The sequence below is a fragment of the Chiloscyllium plagiosum genome, chromosome 22 (genome assembly GCF_004010195.1).
Source record: "Chiloscyllium plagiosum isolate BGI_BamShark_2017 chromosome 22, ASM401019v2, whole genome shotgun sequence".
Lineage (NCBI taxonomy): Eukaryota > Metazoa > Chordata > Chondrichthyes > Orectolobiformes > Hemiscylliidae > Chiloscyllium > Chiloscyllium plagiosum.
Genome location: NC_057731.1, coordinates 19,242,102 through 19,261,494, shown reverse-complemented (window position 1 = coordinate 19,261,494; position 19,393 = coordinate 19,242,102). Strand labels below are relative to the sequence as shown.

The window sequence follows — 19,393 nt, the reverse complement described above, 5'->3', positions numbered from 1 at the left end:
GAATAATACTAAGCTGAAAACAAATGAATGACTGAAGTCAAAGTAATAATCCATACCATTTCATTGTTCTCAGTAGCAAGTGCCACCTTCTGGAGTGAAAAATAATGACAGATATTTTAAGTCTTTTCCTATCATTTATTAACTTTCCACCTTAGAAACTAGGTTAGCAAAATAATTTTATTAGTAATTCCCAAAGATGCTACACAAACTTTAATTTTTTGATAATTTTAATAAAGTTTGAAGATTTTTCCATTGGTACCATGCAAAAATGCAAGCAAATAAATAACTGATATATGCAACAAATACTAATCTATAAGACAACCATTATGATCGAATCAAATCATAGTTTGCTAATGTTGTCACTCTATTACAAGTACTTACTACATGTGGCATTACAAATCAAACATGGCTTGGGTACAAATGTTTTGAACCATGAACAATGCAGATATCCCCATTCCCAAGCCTTCAGTTCAGTTCTCACCACTCAGCTAGGTTATATTAATATTTATAAAGAAGCCTTAGTCTTGCAATTTCAGCTGTACGGTGCAGGATGGTTTGAACCTAACATGCCATCAAGCACCAAAAAAAACATAGTTTCCCAAGACGAAGTTTGCATTTGTTTACAAGAGGAAAATTAGTTGGGTTGCTGGAGATCAGAAATAGAAAATGCTGAAAATACTCAGAATTGATGCAAAATCATCAACCTTAAATATTACTTTGCTTCCCTCCCCAGAGCTTCTGAGTACCTACAGCATGTTCTGTCTTTACTTGTAATTGTTTACTTTGCTATTTGAAGAAGAGATTATATTGTCAACAATGATGAATATAGCACATCAAACCCATCCAGAACTTCAGACCAAAAATCTTTTGTGATTTCTTTTATTTTACCTATTTTTCCTAATTAATATTACATATCACTGGCACAGGTGGGACTTGAACCTGGGTCTCTCAGTCCAGAGGTAAGGATGCCACCACTGTGCCACAGGGGACTCCCACCTTCTTTTTGGAAAAGGCATGAAATTACATTGAAAAATATGCTTTTTCAATCCTCTGATCGCTGAAGCTGTTCATACTTTAAATGACATTAATCATTGTATAAGTGCTAATTATACATTCCCCAACCTCTTCTCTTGAATGATTGATTATTAGTTTAGTATTTTTTGAATAATAGGATTTCCTATTGAAGTACTTCAAGTGGCTATTTGTGCTCATCTTCCATGCTGTATCAGCCTAATTTACCTGAAATGGACATTGCTTTAATACACATTTGGAAAGGAAAACAGATAATAATTCATTGTTTCTATGAAATGTTTGAGCTGCCCTGAGTGTCAAACAGGAGAAAACAATAATTTAGCATGAATACCTTTATGGTACCAGAGCAATTGTCGACTGTAGTCCTGCTGCTAATGGACACAGTTAGTGTCAGACTGGTTGATAAGATAACTCATTTTCCTCACAGCGAGAATGGCACTATCTGTCTGGATAAGGATGGAACAGCATTGCTGCTGGGAGTTAGGGAAATTGCGTAGTCAATCCTTCCAGCTTACTGGCCCTCCAAAGAGCATCCCACCCAGACTCACTGTACCCCAACCCCTCCATCCCTGTAACCCTGTAAATCAAAGTAGGATCTGGGAATTATTTCTTTATAAGTGGCCACCACTGTTAGCTCTCTTTCAGAGACTGTCACAGAATTACTGATTTTTTTTACCTTAAGCAGCATATTTGTACCCTAATGAGGTTACACCTGTGTTTACTGTCTTGATATAAAAATGAGGCATAGATAACATAATATGAATGGATCCAGTAGGTGTTTATCACAGCTGCTGGTATTTAATGTGTTATAAGAGAGGCATGTGCATGACTGGACCAAAGCTAAGGAATTTGGATATCAACAATGGCATGTTCCCGTCAGATTGTCATGCTGCAAGAGGTTTCAACAAGATGGAGACTGCGACCTTTGAACCAGCAGGTTACATACTATGACACAGTGATGCTATCATGAGCCTGTGCCTTAAAAGTATAAAGCAGTCTAGCCATGAGACACAACACAACAATGCTTGAAGTCTTTGATTAAAAAAGAATGTGAGGAAAAATGACTGAATAGCTTGTAGGTGTGCACAGAATGCCATTTCAAAGTTGATAACTTTGGCCTAGTTTTAATTAAACTTTATAGAATTTAGTTATGCTTTGGTATAACATTGAGACTCAAAGAGTCATCGTTGTCAAGCAGTGAAGCTTGGAGTATTTTTGACGTTTTGATCAAAAATGGCATTTGCGAATCATCAATTGAGACTTAAAGTGGGCAAACAGTGACTGAAATGATTGACAAATGCAGGGTGGGGATCATGGTCATCACTACCAAAGCAAATAGAACAGGATTGAAAGGGACTTCAAAGCTTGACTAAGCTTCAAGGCCGGTGAATCGCTAAATATTGCAGGCTTAAGGCAGTCAGAGTTTACTTCAGTCTTGATTTGATTTGATTTTTTTGAAGTTCCAAAAATCGGGTGTTTTTGGGTGTTTACTATCACAATCAAAATATCAACAAATTGCTGAAAAATGTTTATGTAAACCTTTTCTGCTTTCACCCTTAAGTACAAGGTCACAACAAGGCTAATTTAAGGGGTTTCTCTTTTCCCAAACCAAATGAATTTTTATTTTAAAAGGTGCCAATTTAATCAGGTTTTCTTGAGTTAACAAAAGCATAAATTTATTCATTATTAATCGTGAGAAAAAATAATTACACAATAAACATGTACGCACAGGTTAAGATTGAGAAGTGAGTCCAAAGGAAGTAAAAGTCAAGTATTGCTACAAGGCGACAAGTGGTTAAAGCTATCTGTCTGGCATTCATCAGGACAATGACACAAGAAGAGACTTGGCAAAAAAGGATACCACTTTATGTAGCATGGAAAGAGGATGCTGATTCGCAAGAACAGTTAGCTGTCAATGTTAATTCTCAGACTAGGCAGGTAGAGTCCAATTGGCTTGGGTGTTGCCATGGAAATGCAACAGAGATTGGAAGTCTCAAAGGACCCGGTGCAATGTATGTACAAATTCTTTTGGTCTAGATTTTAAATAATGGCCCAATGTGTTAATATTTCTGGATTCTAGCCTGCAAAAATGCAACATGCTCTGAACAAGATTGGTGATCTTAAATTAATATCTGATGCAATACTTAACGTTGTTCGGATTATTTAATAAATGATTTTCAGTAACAGAATCATATACGGTGGGAGATATACTTTTCTGAGGCTTGGAAGTTGGTTGATATTTTTTGATATTGTCCACTGGCCATTGTGACATGCAGTCTCCAAAGCTGGCATCACATCAGGGCTGAAACTTATATACCATATTACTCATTTGTATGGTATGCCAAATGATTATTTTGGTTGACAACTGCCTCCTGTTAATGGAGAAAAGTGATGGCGGGTTTACTACATAGTCGCAGTATAAGATATCTAGCTTCAGCCATTCAGATGTTGAGACACCTGCCCCTACCAAGATAATCTGAGGTAGACTGCTTAAAACAATCTTACATAGTAATGGATATTCTGATCAATTCATTACTTTCTGTCTAGGGAAAACTCATTAAGGGACAATGTCCATGACTTATGGCCCTTAGATGCATAGTGCTGGAGCCAGTACATGGGGTAGTAACAATAGCATTGATGTTGATAGTTAAACTGTCGATTTCAAGATTCTTGGCTTTGGAGATTGATTTGCAGTTAATTTATTCTGATTCCTTTCAACATTGATTGGCTGGCAGCACTCAGAGTAAAAGAGTGTTTTAACCTTTTCTTCACCTGCAGTGTAGGGGTGTTTAATGGCTGTTCTCAAAGCTGAGAGTTTCACAGCACACTAGTCAACACAGGAGGACATCAGGCCACTGACACACATGGGCTCTGGTTGAAGTCAGCTTGAAACATTTTATGTGCATATTCCTGGAAGGGTAGAACATACATATACCTGCAGTAAATGGCTTCCTTGACTCTGTACCAATGTGGCATTCCAATATTCCTTGCCAGATAATCCTGGATTTACATTCATTATTATCGTGGCAGTACCAGTCCTTTTCTTAAAAAAAACACATGGAATAAAAATTTCAATATATTGGTGATCCCATGTTATGATCTGTGGTTATGACAATGCAAACTTGTCAGCCTTTTGTTATTTTTCTGTATGAATTTGCTTATGAGCCATAGCAAAAATGCTATTTGTGGATTACTTTGTCCTTCACAGTTACCATTATCATCTTCATCTCCCACAGCATGTTGTTGCTTCAGGAGACCTTTGATTAATATTTACTGAGATGGGTTGTGTAAAATCCATTCTTAAAGGAATATTGTTGTGCTTGAATGTAAGTGAAGCAAGTAAAGTCGTCAGTGACTGTATTTGGTGTCTTAAAGTAGTACAGCACAAGACAATATATTGCAAAGGCATTACAGTCTGCAGCAGTGAGAATTTTCACTGGTCATTTTGTTGGTTTAACAATGGTATGTGCACTTATACAGCTTTAGCTGCAAAATGTAAGCAAATACTCTTGAATACTGCTCCTTAAGTGTGTAGAATTTCAGAACAATCGAGAACTTGTGTGTGTTCAATAAATGTCAAGGTCACATTCCTAGACAATTAATTAGAACGAGCAAGTGAATTTTCTGTGACCTTTGCTTTAGCTGTTGTGGCATTTGAAAAATAGAAATAATATGATTCTGTTTTAACAATCTACATCCTAAACTATTTCTAGCTGAGGTACAGAATCTCATTGTTTCTCCATCCCACCAAATAAATACTCATTGCACGTATTACCAGAAGCAATCCACATCAGGTAACAGATGTGTGGTTGAAAAGCAACACAGTATGGCTGTCAATATGTTATTAAAACCCAGTTGCTGTCTGTTTCCTGCTGTGAATGTTTTGAGCTAATGCAATAGAATACACTGATATGATCCTATTACAAAATGAATAAATGAAACAATTATGGTGCGTGAAAAGGGTTAGCTTACAGATTCAGTTTAATGCCTGAGCCAAAGCAACTGAAAGCTAAAAAGCGCTGTGGTCATCTGTATATAATTTTTGCTTGGTGCTTTGTGTTTGTTGATGATCTGACTTGAGAAAATGATCCTACTTTCTTTGGTTTAATTTACAAGTAGCTATGTGAGTAGGAATGTGTTTTCTTTCTGTAATCAATAGTTAGCCTTTTCACGCTAGCAGAATCAACTTTCCTAACCAGGTTATGTTTAATCATTGAAAAACACTGTTATCATAGTGAAGATGACTTGATTGATTATTTCATTTGGCAGTCAGTTTGCTTTATATTTTTATTCATTTTTAACTTTGCAAATGCTTTATTTGCTTGTATATCTATTTTATGGAATTAACACAATGTTCTTAGTCTAGTCAGAAATCCCATATCAATAGTTCATCTTCAAACTTTGAGTGGATAACCAAACATTCTGGAAAACTTGACAGCTATCCAATATGGGTGAAGCTTGTTATTAACATTGTAGGCTAACATTACCTATCTCCTCAAATGCTTTAAAATGAATGTTGATCATATGAAGCTACATAGCACAATGGGCCAGCCTATCACTCTTTCAGCCTGGCATCAAAAATAAATCAATTCACACGCAGTGATTCACTTCTGTGAATTAAAAATGAAATTTTAAAAGTCAGTCCATTGAGAGAGATTCTAAAATTGATAGTTAAAAAGACAGAAATAAAGGCCCATAAGTAGAAAGGAGAGAATAAAAGTTTGTTACGTAAATTAATAACAAGTAACTTCAAAATGAGGACAACAGACTTGGAGAAAGCTACATGTTTATGTTAAAGCCCGGCAGTTGGGTGATCTATTTGCCTTTACTATTTGGATGGCTGAATAATTCTGAATAGATAATGTTAACTATAAAGAAATTCAGGGATCTGCAAAAAGCAATCCATGTAAGAATGGTTTTCTGTTTTTAAATCTAACATTTTGATAAATATGCTTGGTTTAATTCATTACATATGACCCTCTCCCCATTTTGATTTTTGACTGAGAAATTAGTGATGTAATATTGGGGGAATGCTTTAACCACAGAACACTGCGACTTAAATTTGGAATACATCTCGTCTCTCACAATAACAGAGTCCCTTTCCCCTCAGCCGCAGTTTTTACTTCTCAGTGAGAAAGACAACGACCCTGAAAGTCCATTTGTTTATTTTGGCAAGGCCAAGGAACACATGTTTCCCTTCCTATGTTTTGCAAGGTTCAAGACTTTAGTTATAACAGTTATGAGCGTTTGAAATATTTCATCAATATTAGATTGTTTCATAATGACAAGCTCAATTTTATCGTCTCTTCAATTAAGGAAGGCCTTTTGAGGCAATTAAATTTCATTATATTCAGTTGTTGGTGGGCATTTGTACTTCTATATAACGTGGTAATTTAGTTTACTGGGAATATTTCTGTTTCCTTTGGAGCAACATATCCCTTTTCTACCTTTGTCTTGAGATCAGCTGTACGCATTCAGATCAGTTCCTTTGACCTCTTCCTGGCAGGATGCCTTTTGTTTGGAACAGAACATCCTATCAAAAGTCACAATAGCAGCAGGAACATCAGCTGTTTCAACATGAGGAATAATAAATGGGAGATAATGGGAGTGATAGCATAAAACCCTGTGGTAGAGAGGTGCTATTGCCTCTCTATTACTAACTATATGGGCTGTCCTGGGGCAGCATAGGGACACTTTGCCTCCTGCACCTTCTACTGATATTCTCATTATTATCTCTTCTACAGTACCCATAAATCAGAGGATCATGAAAGTTGATGGGTGTAGGAAAAAGCTGCTAACTCCATACATCTCATGACATTAAGTCCAAGTATACCTCCTGCAGATTTTCACCCAGTGGGCTCCCTGAGCTGATGAATCAAGATGCCTCCTGTGCTGAAAATGTCATAAAAGAAGCTTTGAGGCTATGAGCAATGCAGCAATCCAAAAGTTCTCTCAAACTGGGCACAGGTAGCCCTGTTAAGCTATTATGTGTGCGGCTATGCAAAATAATTGAAAGGTTCTGCATGCTTAAACAAATTGCCTGGGCACAAAATGTACTTTGGGTGGGAATTTAAATAAGCTTTATGGACGGTTACATGGTGACTGACAGAGCTGACAAACTCCTCAAGATATGACTGGAATTGCATTCCCCCAAACCTGTAACCTCATGGCTCAGTATATTCCTATTTTACACAAAATGTCCAGACTGATGACCAACTTTAGAATGGAGAAGAGCAGAACTAGAGTACCTTCAGTCTGGTGAAGCTATAACAATGAATGTAATGCACGGTAAAGAAGCAGTGCGTAAAAGACAGAACTAAAAGCTGCCACAAGCAAAGGATCAGATCAGAGCTCTGCAGTTCTGCCACATTCAGTTGTGAATGTCAGTGGTTAATTGAACAAATAATGGAAGACTAAATTTTGTGAATATCCCCATTTCTAATAATGGTGGGGTTCAACACTTTATTGCCAAATACAAAGGAAACTGAAACATTTGCAGTCACCTTCAGCCAGAAGTGTTAATTGGATGGTCTGTTTGTGCTTCCTCCTGAGATCCCAATCATCACAGAGGCAGTCTTCAACAAATTATATCAAAAGGTGAGAGAGTACACTGCATGTAGGAAAGGTTATGAGCACCAATAACATCCCAGTTGTTTTGCTGAAGACTTATGCTTCAGAAGGAGCATTGTCACAAGACAAACTGTTTTTGTCCAGCTGCAGCATTGGTGTCTATCTAGCCTGTCCTCAAAAAACAGGACAAATTCAGTTGTGCAAATTACCATCCCTTTAATCAGTCTCCTGTCATTCATCATTGGGAGATGACAGTGGTAACAAGTGACATTTTCCAACAACCCAACCTCAGCTTGGCTTCTATCCAGGTCCACTCAGCTCTCGATCTCACTGAAGCCTTGGTGCTAACCTAGAAAATTCAGATGAATGCAAAAGCTGTATTGAGAATGTCTGTTCTTGCCATCATGCTAGGTTTTATTTTACTGAATGTGACATCAGAAACCAAGTTAAAGTTAATGAAAATCTTCAGAAAAAGTCTGTGCTGCCTCGAGTCATGTCATGCACAGTCATACAGCACACAGAAACAGATCCTTTGGTCCAACCAGTCCATTGCCAACTATATTCCCAAACAAAATAAGTCCCACCTGCCTGCGCTTGGCCCATATCTCTCCAAACGGTTCTTATTCATCCAAATGTTTTTTAAGCATTGTAACTGTACCCACATCTTCCTCTGGAAGTTCACTCCACACATGAACCACTCTCTGTGTATATTTAAAAAAGGTTGTCCCTCTGACATCCTTTTTTAAATCGTTCTCCTCTCACTTTCAACATATGTCCCCAGACATGAAATCTCCCACCCGAGGGAAAAGATAACTGCCATTCACCTTTTCTATACCCCTCATGATTTTATAAACCTCTGTAATGGCACCCCTCAAATTCCTACCCTCCTGTGAAAAGTGTCACAACCTATCCAACCTCTTCCAAAAACTCAAACCTTTGATTCCCGGCAACATTCTGGTCAACCTTCTCTGAACCCTCTCAAGTTGGTAATATCCTTCCTGTAACTGGACACAATATTCCAGAAGAGGTCTCACTAACATCCTGTACAACCTCAACATTACTTCACAACTCCTTTACTCAAAACTGTAAAGTAACAGTTGACCGCTACCTTCGAGGGAACTTGAGGGTAGGAAGGAAATACTAAGTTCGCCAGTGAAGTCTTCATACTTAGAATGAAGAACAGCTACTTTATAAGGTTCTGGGTTTTAAGCATTTGCTTTGCAATGAAATTTGCAGAGAAGGAGGCACCTGCAGTAGTAGTTGGTTACATGTTTTTCTTTGGGTACGTATTGGTAAAGTCGCCATAGTCTTAGGGTTAGTCTCCCATTAGAAAGAGACAACTGGTGGTGGTTTAACCTGACAATTACCACCCCTCAGGAGAGGGGAGAGGTTACAAAGGAGAGTTCTTCATGGTAACCTCAGCTGGTGCGGGAATTGAAGCCACATTGATAGCCATGCTGCCAGCAACACTCACCAGGTGTTGAGCCAGCTGAGCTAGTCAATTCCTAACATGTTGGTATATGAAATGTATGTAATCTGAATGGAATGCTTCTTTTAAAGATTTGAATACTCCATAAATGGAGGGATTGAAAATTTAACCCACCAGTAATCAAGTGACCCACTGAACAACATTCTATACTTTAAGCATGACTGTTATTGATGGTGAAAGTGAAAGAGTCCATTGCAGAGATTGAGGTACAACTCATGGATACAGAAGCATGCAAAGTGCCAAGAGAACAACGATAGAGGAAAAATAAAGTCAACTTTTATTGTATTCTTTGTGCATCCTGTTTCAATACTTGTGTTTCAAAAAATTATTTATCATGATCTGTGATGTTGCTGCACCCTTTCACTTGCAAACATTTTCAGCCTTATATTTGAGCTCCTATCCATGGTCTTTCTGGCAAACCCTGTTCAATGGTAGTCCTTTACTTAAGAATACTATCTACCTCTCTGCCTTAGTTTGTCTTTCCTGCCTTCTAAAGACTTTCTCAAAATTCTTTTCAAGCTTGCATTCATTGCCCCATGCCAACTCCCAGTAAACTCTTCCAATTCCCATTCAGTGTCTAATTTTCCCTTGAATATTTAACATTACAAGTGCTGTATAAATGCGATTTGCTCTTTAGGAATAACATCATCCCATGTGGATCCCATAACTTAAATAATCTTGACAATTCCTCCTAGTTTCTGCTTTTGTGGCCCACAGCAACAGAAAAGGGAATACAATATACGCAAGGAGAGAGGCACAAGAAAAGACTTTAAAAAACACAGAAAGGGAATACATAATGTGAAAAGCATGAGAAAATTTAAACCAAATAGAATAGGCAGTCATGTCATCTCATGTACTTTGCAGATAGTGAAAACATAAGCTAGAATATGTTTGCATTCCCTTCTATCACAATAAAGGAATAGGAAATTAGAGAACAACAGAATAAAAATGGCTCAGCTGGATATTGATGTTTGAAAGATTAACTGCATTAGTCAATTTGTTCAGTAATTCCTCCTTTTTAAATAGACCCTTGGGATCAAGGATGACTTGCTAGCATACCAGTTTAATGGGATCTAAAATGAGCGAACTGCGGGAATGGGGAGATGTTTTACTGTGGGAGCTGCTTGGAAGAGGCCCTTTGATTTCCAGGTTTTCTTTTAGTGAAAGGCCCATTTTCCTGTCCTTACAGAACGGGTTGACAGTGACCTAGAGTTCAGTTTCTCAGTGAATGCACACAAAGGGCATCAACATGCCAAAGCTCTATGACTAAGATCAAAGCGGTTTGAACTTGGACTGAAATTGGCAAAGGTTGAGCAATTTCCTGTCTGTTGTGTGGATTACCTCCACACCTGTGGGTAACTTGCATTGATAGGAATGGAGAGAAATATTGGTGCAATGACACAGCCTTGTTTGACCCCAGTTTGTCCCGATATGAAATTTATGCTGGTTCTGTTGGTCCAAATCATACAAACTGCACAAGTCAATTTGTCAAGTAGCTAACCACAAGCTTATTATCTGTGCTTAACACAGACTTGTGTTCTATCAGATTTTTATCTTAGCATGAAATTAAGTCGTTAGTGTTTACTGAGGCACAAGATTAAATTCCCTAGTCTCTTTGTTCTAATGAAGAATTGAGGTTGAATTGAACATGGGTTAGAGAATTAGCCATATGGTGTTACAGTCCTTTGAAACAGTATGAACCTCTGAATGTATGGGATCCACAAACTCTATGATACTTTAACCCATTCTCAAATGAATAAAAGGAATAATGCAGGGCTGTTCTTCATTTATAATGGTTTTTTAAAAAGCTTTTCAAAATAAAACAATGCTCATATTTTGTTTTGATGTGAGTAGGGGGGGATGAGGAAGAGTAGAATTATAGATTGCAATACAACAGGAAAAGAAACAAAGGAAAAATGGCAACTGGCAATATTTCCTCTAAGCTGGGCGGCTGCACAGTTACTCTGATTGTCGGCCTGTGCTGATCGGTTTGCCAGCATCTTTCGCAGTTGCAGTTATGAACAGACCTCAGAGCTCTGCACAGACGAAAACAAAATTAATACTGGCAACTGATGAGCTTTTAGAGAAAGTTGAGTGTTTATTTCATTGAAAAACCAAATCAGCATCTTCACTGTGAATAAGTTTTAATGTTAAATGGAACCTGGCCATTGATCAGTTATAGGGCATTATGAAAAGTGCTTTCTTTTCACAGCATGAGCAAAGTATGCTGCTCCCAGTATTGTGAGAGAGGCTGGACAACAAATAGGGACTGTAGTAGCACAACAATGGTTCTTAATACTGTAAATATTATCAATACTTTGAAGGACTGCACTGTCAATTTACATGAAAAGAATATCTGCAACCGTTTTAGCAACAGGGAGCAAGGACTTTAATGGGTAAAGGGAGGACATGGTGGAAGAATGAAGAATGGAAAAAAACAAAGAGGTAATTGAAAGGGTAACAAAGCAAACAACATAAAATAAAGCTTTATTTCTAATATATTTCAGTTTGGACTGGAGTTTTGACCCAAAAGTAGAATATTGTAATCAGCTGTTGATTATTTTAATACAAACTTAAAGGAATAACTTCAAAAGAAATTTTATAAGAATAAACTGAGCATGCAAAACTAGATTCCCATTCCTTAAGAGAACATAAGTGGCGATTTCTGCTGTTCCTGCCACTGTTTTATTGGAATCTAGTAAAACAGTAAAAGCACAAATGTACTTTAATGCTGCGAAACTTCACATCAGCACTTGAATCGCAGGGTCCCTGTCACTTGTGGAAATACTGGGAAATTGGTTTGAACTGAATGCATTAACCCCACACCCTCGCCCTTCCTTTTGTAATTACTTCATATTTTTATTCAGTATTATGGTCGTAGCGCACCATGAAGTAAATCTTTGAAACCACAATTTCAATGGAGGAGAATGAGGCTGCCTCATGCTGCTTCAAGTGGCACTGGCAATGTCACAGATTGATCTGTCAATTTCCAGAGGTGCACAGCGCTGAGGTGTCAATGGAGAAACCCTCTCAGGCTGTGAAGGTAACAGCCAGCAACACTGCCTGCCTTCAGGGAACTAACTTAGTCTGCTTGAAGCAGTACTCGACAAACAACTTTTCTCCTAATGTCTTTATTATTTAACAAAAGGGCTGCAGAAATAAAATCCTGTAGCTCCAATTTTAATGCCAAGCACAATATCTTTTGCAGTTTCAGAGGAAGCATAGCACTGTTGTCAGTGATAATAGCAGTCACAGTGATGTGAAACATTATTATTTGCTTTGAAAGGAAAAGAATTATCTGTTTCTCAAGCCTTCTGTGAGCCCAGGATGTCTCAAAACAATTTGCAGCCGATGAAGCAATCATTTTGAAACATGGACCATGTTCTACTGCTGGAAAACAAATCGCCACATTGAGATAACTGGCCAGATACACTCTTAAGAATGCTAGATGAGGGAGAGAAGTTACCAGGATTTCAGACCACATTGGTAGAAATTATAGGCTTGAGCCATGACAAACTCTTAAGGTAAAAACAATGACTGCAGTTGCTCGAAACCAGATTCTGGATTAGTGGTGCTGGAAAAGCACAGCAGTTCAGGCAGCATCCGATTTTACTGCTCCTCGGGTGCTGCCTGAACTGCAGTGCTCTTCCAGCACCACTAATCCATGACAAACTCGAAACCAAATGCTACGCTACACACAGTTAATCACCAAAATCCAAGCACTGCATATCTGAAAACCCAACACAGAAAATGTTGCTGAAATGCAGAAGGTCCAGCAGCATCTGTTGAAAAGCAAACATCACTGACATTTCAGGCTTTGAGCCCTTCCTCAGAATTGTATTTTCCAATGTGTTGAGATACCTACAGTTCCATATTACAAGACCACAACTCCACTATGCATCCTTGTGAAACCATAAAAAGCTCTTTAGATTACTGATAATATGCATCTAAAGACATATGAATACATTAAACAATCCTTGCACCCTAGCCTAGGAAAAGATTAATGCTGTCTTCGCTGAGTTGAGGAAAGACTTAATTAGTCCAGTTACTAGATTTGCCTTGCACATACTTGATGCCAGCAGGAAGTGTAGAAAATGAGACTTAATGCTGCAGGCAGTGATTGTATTTAGGCATGGTGCCAGGATGTAAGGGAAATGAAAATAGTGTGTTTTATTCATCAAAATAAATATGGTAAGGAGTTTCTTCTCATTCTATCTTGTGATCATACCTGACTATGCAGAGAATGAATAACTTATTCATTAATTTCACTTACTTCTGCAAGCAATTATTTGCAGGAAGTAAAGGAAGGTAACATTATGGTTCCCCTTATTCCGAACTTTGTAGAAGATATTTTTCACATGGGAGTTGTTATGAATTAGCAGAACAGTTCCAGTTCGCCAGGAATGAATATTTAGTGTACCTGCATGTACAATGTTTTAGATCAGTATTAAACTGGTTAGCAAGCTTTACTCAATGATATTGGTGATTCATAATTCAAAGTATCCATTTAAAACAGGAAACATCCTTGAGGATGGTTTTGTGGCTGCTAGGTTTTCTGCTTTGTCACCATAAAACTTGATTCTGATTCGACAGGCAGGCTTCAGCCATTAGCTCTAGCAGGAGCATTACGTTATTGGAAACTGTCCTTGCACACTGCAAGGAGGTCCTACTTCTGTGACCTGCAGCACACTTGATCAGCTGGCACCTCTCTGGACTGAGCGCCAGGAGTGGCGGCCACTGCTGAGACTGTATCGAGCCTTGAAAAAGGAAAGCCAGGAGCCAGTGGCAAAAAGTGAGAGCAGGAAAGGAAGGTGTATAGTTGGGATGGGTGCTGGGAGTGTGGGGTGTGAGGCGGGGGTGCGGCAGGGGGAGGAGATGTTTGAAAGGGGACTGTTGGCTTGAGTCCAATGGGGATAAAGAGACACCTGAAGTAGGGTCAACCTTAGGAGAAGCTTTTATTTAGAAAGAGTGGGGCAGTGAAGGAGGCACCTGCCTTTTCCTACTTATTACTAGTCTCCTCCCACTATCCATAACATTGCAGATGGGCAGAAAGTGGTGCTGAAAGGGCCTAAATTGGCATGAGGTGGATGGGCAACTAGAGATCTCACCTGTTAAATTGTAGCCAGGTTGAGGGTGACGGAATAGGTGGTGGGAAAGTCACAACATAATTTTAGGGTACCCATGTAAAACGTTCCTGGGTGGGACTATAAATTCTGCACCATCTCTTTGTACCTTACCCACAGGATGCCTTTGCACGATCCTGACTCCTGTTTTAACTAGGCCCGGCAATTGTACAGTTTCTACAGCTAAATTAATTTTCTTATTTAAATGGACAACACACTTAAAATCATTCAATATGATTCTGAAACAGCTTCTCTCTTACTCTAGGACGTTGGAGAATTAATTATGAGAGAACTAAGCTATTCAGTGAACGTCATGCTTGATGCAACAACACTTGGGGAGGTTTTTGTCCCAGTCAAGATCCACAGAGGTGTGGTTTGTTTATAAGTGTTAATGAACTCCAACTGAACCACAAATTGGCATCAGTACTGAAGGCAACTATATTTTTAAACATGAACAAATAAAGATTATGCCTCATTTAGGCAAATGAAGGTGCCCAGAATAGAGTTGAAATATAACATCATGTACCAATTGAATTTGTGGGCATGTTAGCAGCTGTTAATGTTGCAATGGCATACTAATACATTCATGGATTAATATTTCCACATTACCCTATCTTTAAATGGATGTACTGTACTAACACTAAAAGTCACAATACACTGGGTAATGCAGGATGTAGGTAGAGAGATCATATCAAATTCCTTCACTGCTCAACAGTTTTAGAATGTATCTGATTGTTAAAAAATGTCATGAACTCCAATATGCATTCTGTGCACGAACATTTTCATCCCATTTTGTTCTGGAAAGGGTCTTAATTTCTGGTGTTTGTTGAGTTGAGATGACTTCAGTTGGCGCAGCAGTGGTAAAACATTCGCTGGCCTTCACGAGAAGAAGCCACATAGAACTTTTTAATTTGCATTTCATTTATTGGACGATATTTATAATTGTTTTCAAACTGCATCTATATCCAAATGGATGAGAGAGGCTTTCACTCGACTAGCACTCCAGAGTTTGGAGAGTTGACACCCACCATTGCAGGCTGTGAACCAACATTAGGAAAAATGACCGTGAAAATTGCAGTGTTGTCATGGAAACCGAACTGGGTCACTGATGTCCTTCAGGGAAGGGAACTTGCCACTTTTATCTGATAATGTAACGCTAGTCCTGTAATGTCTTCAGGACAACTATGGAGAGGTGTCGCCAAAAGAGATTATAAACCGCATGAATAAAACTAGAGACAGATAAGAGGAAAATTCCACTGGCATTTCTATATCTAGATCCTAGAAACTTTTGCTAAATGTAAAAAATTCATGTAAATATTCAGGAATCTAATCTTTTGCTTTATTTATCAGATTGTCAGGAAGCCAGTGTGTATAGTGATAAAATCCCAGAGCAATGTGAGTAAAAGCAAATGTAATGGCTAAAAGAATTCTGTATGTTTTGGTGGTGTCAACTTTCAAGTAAACTGAGGCTCCTACTGCTATAGAAAGCAGAAAACATGCTGATATTTCATCAAATGATTGAAAATATTCCATGTAGCAAACTTCCAATGAGGCACTGAAGTAAAAGCAATTCTCTGCAGGATCACATGAAATCATTGACTTTCTTATTATGATACAAGGTTGTAACTTTGAACCAGCTAAATGGCAACAGGCAAAGAGATCCTTGTTATTTGTAGAGATAAGAATTGAAAAGCCTGTTCTCGCCATACAGACTATGCTGACAAGACTGCATTTATTGTTCATCCTCCTGAGAGATGGGAGTGTTGTTTGCCACAGCTCTTGTAATTGAAATAGTGTGACTGTGAAAGTTTAGGTAAAGTACTCCAGGATAATTATCTGGCAATGATGAAGAAATTGCAAAACAAGACCAATTCAGGATTGTGTAATTTGGATGGAAACTTTGAAGTGCTTTACTGGTAGTGTTCACAACTGAGATTAAAGCTTTTGTACTAACCATACATGAATCTTTTAGTTGTGCACACCAGTTCCCTGGTGATTGAAAATGTAGATATGGTGTGAGTTGCAGGGTGGGGGCTGGGGAGGGGGAAGATGCATTTTATAAATCCTCTTGCCTTCCAGCAGTCAGGGACAGATATGGAAGTCACAGGCCCTGGTTCTGGTGCTGGCCCAGACCTCTGGCCCAGTCTCTGAGCTGAGTAAAGCAAACCCCTTGGAGTTGTGGGTCTCTGTCACTGAACTGTGCTGTACTGCCTTGTTTCACACACTGTCGCATGTGCCCCTCAGTGGAGAGGAGCTGCCTAGAATATGCTTAACTCACTGACCTCCTGCCCACTCCTGAGTTGTCTCCTATAATACAAGGGGCAAGTTTTAAAAAAACCCAGCCAGTCTGCTGCCTATTTAGCTGTCCAATTAATGGCCAATTAAGGGACCCATTCCACTTCCTGCTCAGCTGTGGAAACCAGGCAACAGTGGTGCTGTTTGTGTTTTCCCCCGGGAAAGTGGTTTAAAACAAGAAGCAGTACTTCAGGGATGTCCTGCGTGCCCTTGCTAGGATAGTATTTATCCTTTGTGTCTCCCTTCAAGATCCATTCCTTGTCTCCCTTTCAAAAAGATCTGACTTTGCAGTCTCTAGAATTGATGAGGGCAGAGCAGTAGCCATTGTTCACTTGGACTTTAGTTAGGCCTTTGACATGGTTCCGCATCATAGACTAATTTGTAAAGTTAGATCATATGGGATTCAGGGTGAGTTTGCCAAATGGATACATAATTGGTATAACAGCAGTAGGAGAGTGATGGTGGAGGAGGATTTTGTTTGGACTGGAGGCCTGTGACCAGAAGTGTTCCACAGGGATCGGTTCTGGGTCCTTTTTTATTTGTCATTTATATAAATGATTTGGATGAGAATATAGAAGGCATGGTTAGTAAGTTTACAGACAATCCCAAAATTGGTGGCATCGTAGACAGTTATGATGGTTTTCTGAGATTACTAAGGGATCTTGATCAAATGGATCAAAATGGGCTGAAAAATGTCAGATGGAGTTCAATCTAGATAAATGAGAGGTATTGCATTTCGGTGTAATAAACAGGGGTAGGACAATTAACGGTAGGGCCTTGGGTAGTGTTGTAGAATAGAGGGGCCTCAGGATTCAGATACATAATTCTTTGAAGTTTGCACCCTTGCCTCCATTGCTCAGTCCTTTGAGTATTGGAGTTGGGAAGGGCTTTTGCCCAAAGCATCGACTCTCCTGCTCCTCGGATGCTGCCTGACCTGCTGTGCTTTTCCAGCAACACACTCTCGACTCTGATCTCCAGCATCTGAAGTCCTCACTGTCTTCTATTCGAATTAGGAAGTCATGTTGAGGTTGTACAGGACATTGGTGAGGGATGTTGTGGAATACTGTGTCCAGTTCTGGGTGGCTTAGTTATTGGAAGGATATTATTATGCTGGAGAGGGTTCAAGAGAGATTTGCCAGAAAGTTGCCAGGAATGGAGGGTTTGAGATATAACAACAGACTGGATAAGCTGGGACTTTTTTCACTGGACCAGTGGTGGTTGAGAGGTGACCTTGTAGAGGTTTATAAAATCATAAGGGGTAGAGATAAGGTGAATGACAAGGATCTTTTCCCTTGGGTGCAGGTATTCAAAACTAGGGACTATGTTTTTAAGATGAGAGGGGAAAGATTTAGAAAGGACAGGAGGAGCAACTTATTTCCACAGAGAGTGTTTTGTGTGTGAAATGAACTGCCAGAGAAAGTGGTGGATGCAGGTACAGTTACAACATTTAAAAGACATTTGGATAAGTTCATGAATAGGAGGGATATGTGTTAAGTGCAGGTAAATGGGACTCGTTTCATTTAGGATTATGTTCGGCCTGCACTGGTTGGACCAAAGAGTCAGCTTCCGCACTGTATGACTCGATGACCTCTTTGTGAAATTGCTTACAATCCCAGCAGCTCCAATGACTGTCATGTGGTTCTGCTGGGACTAGAAGAGCTGCTGCCAATCAGGTTGGGTGGCAGATTTTCAAGGCAGACTTTGATTCACATTGGTGGACATTGGACACTTGTATGCTTAGGCCCCCTGTGGAGTGTTATATGGTAGGCAACAACTTTTAAAGGCAGACGGTTTGCAATGGACCTTTTTACTGGGGTGGGTGGGTGGGTGTTGGGCACAATACTTCCCCAGCAACCCCCTTTCTAGACTTCAGCCCATTAAGTCTAGTAGCAAAATTGCAAATCAAACACTATCAATCCCCCCACTTGGTGCCAAATGGTTCTCGAGTGTGATTAGCTCTTGAGTGTTCTTGATCAGTCTTGTCTATTTTACAGCATCTCCTACTGTTCAATTAATAACAAAGATGTGGGCTTTCTTTGTGCAGAGAGTTTTGTTTTTAATGTTTGATCATGGGATGTAGATGTTCAATTTATTTCCATAATTGCCCTGAAGGAGGTGGTGGTGAACTACGTGATGAATACAATTGAAGCTGCTGTTAAAACCAAGGAGTCAATTCTTTAATTCCACCTGTTAGTTATCCTTGTTACCAGCACAATCTTTCCTACATTTGTAAATAGAAACATTTTGTAATAGTCAAAATGTATGACTATCATTTTTGCACTATATTATACAGGTCACCCTGTACATGTAATGTACCCATTTATCAGTAATAAGACTGACCATGGATTTAACTAAATCCTGTTCCATAAACAATGAATAATCTCCCCTTTTACAAAATTAGTTTACAAGTGTCTTTATTCAACACAGTTGCATTGATCTTGCAAAAGCAATTGCTGAAAAAATTCAAACTAATTCTGCACCCAAACTGTGAAGAGGGGAAAGTAGATGACAGGAAGAAATATCTGAGCAAGAGAAATAAAGACTTGTATTTTCATGTTAACTGAAAGTTTATTTTCAAAATTGTCATTTGCATTTATTTGATAAATACTCGTGTTCCTTATTTGAATGAGATTTGAAAAATCAATTTTTGGATTTACTGTTGACGTTTGAATTTGAAGGGTTTCAGGTGTATGAATTTGGATTGTAGTTGTATAAATGTTTTTACTTATAAAAATGATGGCTACAGCAGTGTCAACATAACATGCAACAATAAAGGCAGACTGTTTGCAATGGACCACAAAATAACCTTGTCCTCTTAGGTAATTACTCTTTCAAGCACTTGTTGCTTTTGAATAAATAGCAGTCATCCAAAGTGAGATTTACC

General features: G+C 38.8%; 1 protein-coding gene across 1 annotated transcript in view; it reads left to right on the top strand.

Annotated features, from left to right (window-relative positions):
• The window catches only part of LOC122561112 (adhesion G protein-coupled receptor A3), a 522,394-nt gene that overhangs the window by 245,995 nt on the left and 257,006 nt on the right, over nt 1-19,393 (top strand). The gene's annotated exons all lie outside the window — the stretch shown is intronic.